The sequence below is a fragment of the Seriola dumerili genome, unplaced genomic scaffold (genome assembly GCF_002260705.1).
Source record: "Seriola dumerili isolate Sdu_G_001 unplaced genomic scaffold, Sdu_1.0 BDQW01000129.1, whole genome shotgun sequence".
In the NCBI taxonomy this organism is placed as follows: domain Eukaryota; kingdom Metazoa; phylum Chordata; class Actinopteri; order Carangiformes; family Carangidae; genus Seriola; species Seriola dumerili.
In genome coordinates this window covers 610622-616621 of record NW_019174384.1, presented here as the reverse complement: position 1 = coordinate 616621, position 6000 = coordinate 610622, and positions in this window count along the sequence as shown.

Sequence of the window (6000 nt, the reverse complement as noted above, 5' to 3'; positions counted from 1 at the left end):
AAACATGGCCTTTGTCTGTATTTTTATTCTGCTGCACCTTTTTTATATCAGATGTCACAGTTACATATTGTGTGCAGCAACATGGGACACTGAGTTTTATGCACAGTGTAAATAAATGTAGCCGTCAGTGTCGAGGAATGTGGGGAAGAAATCAGCTTGAGGCGCGGTATTAACACACACGACATGAAATAGAAAATTGCTGAGATGCAATGGAGAAGACATGGACTTATGGCCATTCTACAGTGCTGATTTATCTGATGAGAGAGGCAATTTAACACTTCTGCACTGATTTGTGGATGTTCTCCATGGCCTGTCCACCTAGATCAATATGGGTGTCAGCGCTATGGTCTTAAATTACTGTTAGATGCTCATTACGAAGCAAAGCTCAATAGAATTGGGAGTGTTAGTATGGTTTCTGTAGGTGTGTGTGTGCGCCGTGCACCTGTGAGTGCATCGTTCTGAAGTGCCTGCCAATAAACACCAAGGCCATAAGATGGTTTAAGTTGCAGAGGTTTAATCAACCAGAGGCATGATCGCTCCCTCTTGCCCTCACACACTCAAAAAATACAGACCAGAGGTGGGGGGGGGGGGCACCAAATTCTCCTTGAACTTACCTTTCCGAAAACCCCAGGTCTCTAGGTGTACAATATAATTTATAGCAAACAATGTTGCTGTGCAGATAAAACATGAAATAGTATGTCCACAATGGGATGATCAAAGGCCAGAAAAAGCAATAAAAGGAGCGCGTCTATCCGTCAACGGGCTGCTGAACACCTAGAATGATCTCAGTCTCAGGTGGACTGGATGCTTGACACGGGCTCTCGTCTTTAAATCACATGGCTGCTCTCTTATTTCCTGGATGACTGGACAGTTTCTCCCCTCAGCCATGTACAAAACAAGCAACTTCTGAAAGGGAAACTTCACCAGTCAGTCAATGGTGAGTCACATTTATGTATTATTGATTTTTTTTTTCTCTATTTTTTCCTTTTTGTTCCTGCTCAGTGCCACATCAGTGCATCTTATAAAGTTTAAAGAATTAATAGAATTGCATGCACACTTTGTAAATACAATAGTATTTTCTACATTGGCTTGCCTTCTGCTTTGAAATGGAACATTTTATGGGTTTAACCGTTATATTCCTTAATATATTTTTCACTAGAACCACCTGAGTGACCATACATGCAGTCTTTTTACAGCAGTACTTCATATTCATTCAGTTACACATTTTCATACTTAGTCAGCTCATCTTTTGCTAAGCCCCGTTCCCCTGTCAAACGCCCTGTTCTTGCAGTTTACATTGACAACAGTGGCAGATTGACCACTTGAGATTTGTAGTAATTTCTGAAACACTGGGTCTTTGATTTCAGAAGTAGACCAAAGCAAGTTTCTCATTTCTAGCTGGCAACTGTCAATTTTTGCCTGCTGAAAATGCTGTCGACAGATTTTTAAAATTTTTTTCAGCTGGGTAACATTAGCACTATGAGTTGGTTTGTCCAGCTGGAGAATTTCAAAACAAGAATCCTGTAAAATGGGCTTAAAGGACCTATTCGTAAGTTTTGCTTTTGCTACATAGCCAACGTTAGCATCAACAGCCATTTACTTAGCAGTCTAGAAAAAATTTTGTTGAAGTTGGACCGTGGTGTAGATGTTTTATAGCCTAACATTAGCTATTTTACTTCTGGTGATTGTATTTAGGCTTCAAACACCATAAATTGGTGTTTGTCAGTGAAGATTATCCTGTTGAACAAAACGTCTAAATATCACAAACTTTTATCTATTTTCTGCAGTGATCCAAAAGCTGATGTAAAAATCCCTTTGGCTTCTTGTTGAGTGCTAACTTCCAGGTTGGCCTAAAAAAATGCGTCGTCCCTGCGGCACTATTCCTTTTACTTTTGCTCTCGTCAAACTCCTTAAATGCTGAGTATTGCTCTTCACAGACCAGAGGCTGATGTCAGAGACCATCCATGTTTACTGAAACACAAGCTGGAAAATAAAAAACCCAAAATTCAAGACATGCCATGTCTTGCAGCCCACTGTTGGATAACGTGTTCGACACCAGCCTCCCACTCTTCTTGAAGAAAATACCCAGACAGTAACAGACTATCAGGTTACCTTGCTCCCAGACCTGTCACCGGCTGATGTGCTTGGCTGCCTGACTGTCTGAGGACCAGAGTGAGACCATCCTAATGAGAGATAAGGAAAAGGCAAAGGCATGTCTGTGTGTTCCAGCAGGTGTTCAACACACCTGGGTACAGAAGGCTCACACTGACAGGTAGAGAGCAGCCGTAAAATTGACTATTTTTTTTCCATGTATTCAGTAAAGATAAACTGAAGATGAATCAAAATTTAAACTGCTAATTCACTATGTAAACTGTGCTTTTGTTTACATTCAGAATTTCCCACCGAAACGTACTGTGTGCATCCAGCCTGGCAAACACTTTTAATGTCTTTCCTACCTCATAAAAAAAATTTGCAAAGGGTTTATTGTTTGCTTGTCAGCTTGCAGCCTCCTTCCTCTCCTCCTTTATTAGTGCAGTGTTCATCATATATTGCTTTATATTGCCGCAAGTGATTAAATCTCTAAAAGGCTACATTTACATAAGTTGTACTTCGTATATTGAACTTTATATTTAATGCATTAGTCAGTGAAGAAATGCATGTTATGTATACAATTATATGCCCAACCTACATGGGGTAACCTGGACCCACAAATTAATATAAGCCAGAATCAGAGCATTGTGAATACATATTCAAATCCATAAATCAATAATAGAACGAGAAATCAGAATATGGACCAATATATTATTATATTATCATATATGTATTATCAACATTATCATTTTTTTATTTTTTAAACACAGTTATCATTAGTACCAGTGCATATTCTTCAAATATGGTAATATTGTGCCCTGAAAACGCAGTTTTTAACCCGACTTCATTCAAGGAAAAAATAAATTTTTCCAGCACTACAGTCACACAGGTCCTGTCTCAGTCTTGCAAGCTGCCCAGCCCTACCACAGTCTTATCTGCCAGATTTTCCTGCTGGTCTGGGGAGTGAACAAACAAAGCCACCTGCTCTAACCACAGAGCCCCTACTGCAGCAGAGTCTCAGTGTGTTGAAGGGCACAATACGCACTCTTGAACTGTGTTTCTATGTGTGCAAATGTGACTGTGATGGTCCTTTTTTTTGTATGATTGTATTAATTTCACATTTTGAAACACACTTTGACCATGAGATCTTCAAACGCAATTTTAAGTACATAATTAAACCCTGTGACACTTGCTGTATTTAATATTTGAACTTGTGAAGCTTCACACTTAAAAAAAGAGAAAAAAGGAGCTATGTGCAAGTTTTGACTATGCTACTTAGCTAACATCAGCATTAACAGCAATTTATTTACCAGTCTAGAAGAAATGTTGCGAGTTCAGCATCAAACTTAATTCCTCTAAAAGAAAGCAACGGTAACGTTAACTCTGATCTCTATCATGTGTTTTCTTCCACTGAATTTAGCATGCTAACCAGCTAGCCCCGGACCATCTCGTCCCTTCCCGATACCGAGTCACTGCAGCCTCCAATCTGCCCTGATGATGTAGCACTGCTCAGTGGGCATATTATAACCTCTTGTCTTGTAAATGCAAGCACTTGTCAAGCAACAATCACCGCCACCCACTTCCTGCAAGAAACCACATTCAGCGGCAGTTAAAATTAAAAATGGCCCCTTTAAACAGTTCATTGATCAATTAATAGGCTTATTTTTATAAAAGACAACCTACCTGATGAAAGATTTTCTTTGGATTCTGGAAGTTTCCATGTGGTTTTTATGGTTTACACATTAATGTAATGGACATTCATTGAACTATAAACAAAGTAAAGAGACAGAAATCCTAAATTAGGCTAATGTACACCATTTGTTTTCATATCATACTGTAGTTTTCTCATGCAAGCTATTGTTAAGAATAATAATAATAATTTAAAAAAACAGCAAATGATCTACCGAGATTTATATATGTTTCCACAACACTTCACAGTTCCCAGTTGCTCACGCAGGAATATTTTGGAGACACCATGTTGCTGAAGAGCACAGTGCATTCGGCGTAATTAGGATTTTGTTTGGCAGTGTCTCCAAAGCTTGTTGCCTCTGTAGATAATCCTAACAGGCTACACAATGTGTTTGTCTGAGCTATGGGAGAACTGTGAACTCAAGCCTGAGCCTGTAAGCTGCCACAGAAGGAAATGAATGAACACCCACATTCACAACAAAGCAGACCTTAAGAGAGGGAGGCAGGAGAGGGGAAAAACAGAGGCAGAAAGGTGGCTGTTCAAGTGATGACACATAGCATGGCTCCGTTCTACAGCACAGACATGACTTTGGTGACTGTTTGTGCTGAAAGTTTTCCGTGTTAAGTCAGCCCTGCATTTGTTCAGCTGTCGTAGTTTAGGGAAAAAAAAAAAAAAACTTTGGAGAGTGAAAGAATTATAGTGCTTCCATGTGAATTATTTATTTACGTACGAGTGATATCTAAAGGACGTTTTGGGAAATACGCTCACATTCGCTTTCTTGCTGAGAATTAGATGAGATACCACTCTCGTGTCTGTGTCGGCTGCTAGTTTAGCTTAACAGAAAGACTGGACACAGGAGGAAACAGCAAGGCTATCTATATTCAAAAAGGTTAAAAAAAGAAAGTGTAAAACCCACAAAGTCTGGTTTCACACAGGGTTATACTTTGACTATTTCTTGGCCAGTTGTACTCACTCCCTGGACAGCAACAGTTTTTTTATACTTTGGTTTTTGTGCAGAATAAACAAATTACCTAACACCCGTTAATTAGTGGGCTTTAGAGGAGCTGGTGGGCGTCTTTTGTTGCCTTGGGACTGAAAAGTTGTTTGTCTAACTTATATTTAATTTTAGCCAGCATTTATTTTTAATTTAAAAACTTTAAAAACTTCTCATTATCTAAACAAAAATATCAATTGACAGAACTATTAAAAACACAAATTTCATAAACTGAGTTGACACGAACAGTGTCAGGTTTGCAGGAAGAACTGAATCCAAAATGCAGATTAACCAAAGTGGAAAGTTGAAAAAGGTGTTTTATGAAATAACAAAAAGAGAAACTTACGAAAAAGAACACGAATCCAAAATAGACGAGCAAGGAACAAAAGAAAAAAAAAAAGAGAGAGAAAATCCAACACAGGAAACCGCTGGAGAAGGACGAACAGGAACCACGAAGGAAAACTGGAGATCCAGAGGAATCCACATGAAGACGACAGGCAGACTGGAAGACAGAAAGGCAATAGAACACAGGTGAAACACAGGGCGGGGCAGATAATCAAACTGGGGGGAAACAGGACAAAGACAGGAAGTAAAATCAACAAGAGACGTACAAGGAAAGCTACTTCAAAATAAAACAGGAAATGACAATGACCAAATATAATGATAAAGTCCAAACACAAAAATTCCTTAAGGCAAACCGTGACAACTAGTTGCTCCTAAAGTTGAATCTTTGAGTTTTTACAGTGTACAAAAATCAACAAATTGTGATCTGGGACGCCACAGCTCCCAGTCAAGAAATTGTTCAGCACATAAAATCAAAACTTGCTGTTTTTAAACCCAGTTTTCATATGGATTAAATAATTAGGCGAAGCTAACTGTTTATTGGCTGCAGCTTTACATTTAAGAGAAAAATGAGAGAATGGTATCTGTTTTCAAATAAGTATATTTTCCAAAATGTCAATGTAAAATGTCAGATCTTAGACAGAGACACTGAAGTTGCTGTTAAGATTTAAAAAGTTAAACTTCACCTTAATGTGAAACATCAATAGCTGCTACTTCATAAAACATCTTACCTCTAAACTCTGTTAATATTCATTGCCCATGTAACAACTTTGAGAGAGCCATACCTTAGTAGGTGACTAGAATTAATATAAACCCATTGATTTTCATTTAATTGTTGATGACTTTGTGAGTCCTGGTCTCATTAAAACAACCGCGCAATGCA